Source organism: Meleagris gallopavo, unplaced genomic scaffold (genome assembly GCF_000146605.3).
Source record: "Meleagris gallopavo isolate NT-WF06-2002-E0010 breed Aviagen turkey brand Nicholas breeding stock unplaced genomic scaffold, Turkey_5.1 ChrUn_random_7180001948287, whole genome shotgun sequence".
NCBI classification, from domain to species: domain Eukaryota; kingdom Metazoa; phylum Chordata; class Aves; order Galliformes; family Phasianidae; genus Meleagris; species Meleagris gallopavo.
The window spans coordinates 1266-2862 of NW_011210081.1; the positions used below are offsets into that span (position 1 = coordinate 1266).

General features: G+C 45.3%; 1 long non-coding RNA gene across 1 annotated transcript in view; it reads left to right on the top strand.

The window, feature by feature from the left end:
* Positions 1-203: 203 nt before the first annotated feature.
* LOC104916794 overlaps positions 204-1597 on the top strand; it is a 2547-nt gene continuing 1153 nt past the window's right edge. Inside the window, exons 1-2 of the long non-coding RNA XR_004162476.1 lie at positions 204-353; positions 1352-1520. This is a non-coding gene — a long non-coding RNA (uncharacterized LOC104916794). The remainder of the gene's footprint in view (positions 354-1351; positions 1521-1597) is intronic.

The window sequence follows — 1597 nt, forward strand, 5'->3', positions numbered from 1 at the left end:
TCATAAATCCACTTCCATCAGCCGACACAAAATCACAAAACAGTTTTTACTGTTTTTACTCGAGATCCCCACAAACACAATTTACCCATTTATATTTTTTTGCGGGGGGTGGGGAGGAGGACGGGACTTATATATATATATATTATTTTTTTTTTTTGGTCGTTTAGTGTGATTAAACAAACCCATTTCCCCTGCCCAGATTGATGATTACGCCAATAAGCGCTACGAGGTGCCGGTGCCACTCAACCTCCCAGCACCCCCACGAGTTCCATCGAGCGCCGCCTCTACGATGTCAGCGTTCAGACCAAACCTTTCGGGATCCAGATCCGCCGCAGGAGCACTGGGACTGTCATGTAAGCACAGTAATTCCGTGGAATCTGAAGGAATTTAGAATTCGAAGAGGTGGTTTCGAATTTGGAGAAGTTTAGAATCCGAAGGGGAAATTTACGAAGTGAAGAAATTAAGAATTTGAAGAGGTTTATGATTTGGAGAAGTGTAGAACTCGAGGAGGAACTGTAGAACTTGAGGAGGAACTGTAGAACTCGAGGAGGAACTGTAGAACTCGAGGAGGAACTGTAGAACTCGAGGAGGAACTGTAGAACTTGAAGAGGGGGGTTAGAATTTGAAAAAGAGGTTTGGAATTTGGAGGAGAGGTTGAGATATAGGGGAGAAAAGGTTTGGAATATGGAGGAGAGTTTTGGAATTTGGAGGTGGAGAAATTTGGAGTATGAAAGAGAAGAAGTTGAGGATTCGGGAAGTTTGGAATTTGGAGAAGCAGAAATGTGAAATTTGAGTGAGAATTTGGGAATTTGGAGGTGGAGAAAATTGAAATTTGGAGGGAAGAGGTCTAAAATTTGGAAGGGGAGAAACTGAGAAGGGAAGAAATTGAGAATTTGGAGAAGTTTGAGATTGGAGGAGAAGCCGAGAATTTGGAGGAGGAGAAGCCAAGAATTTGGAGGAGGAGAAGCCAAGAATTTGAAGGAGGAGAAGCCAAGAATTTGAAGGAGGAGAAGCCAAGAATTTGGAGAAGAGGTTTAGATTTGGGAAAAGCTGAGAATTCGGAGGAGGAGAAGCTGAGAATTCGGAGGTGGAGAAGTTGGGAATTCAGAGGAGGAGAAGCTGAGAATTTGAAGGAGTTAGAAATTTGGAGAAGAGGTTTAGATTTGGGAGAAGCTGAGAATTAGGAGGAGAAATTCGGAATTAGGAGGAGGAGAAGTTGAGAATTTGGAGGAGGACAAGTTGGCAGTTCGGAAGAGGAGAAGTTGAGAATTTGGAGGAGTTAGGAACCTGGAGGAGGAGAGAATTCGTTGAGGATGCACACTGAGCTTTCTGCCTCCCCCTCTGCCCCCAGCTGGGACTCGCAGCTGCCCACCTTCACCTTCAGTGACATGTTCATCCAGATCTCCACCCGCCTGCCCTCCTCGTACCTCTATGGCTTCGGTGAGACTGAGCACACGCAGTACCACCGTGACATGAACTGGCACACGTGGGGCATGTTCAGTCGGGACCAACCCCCTGGGGTCAGTGAAAATCCCTTTTTTTGTTTTGTTTGTTTTTCCCTTTTTTTGCTGGAACTTCTGCTTTTTGCTTCCCATCA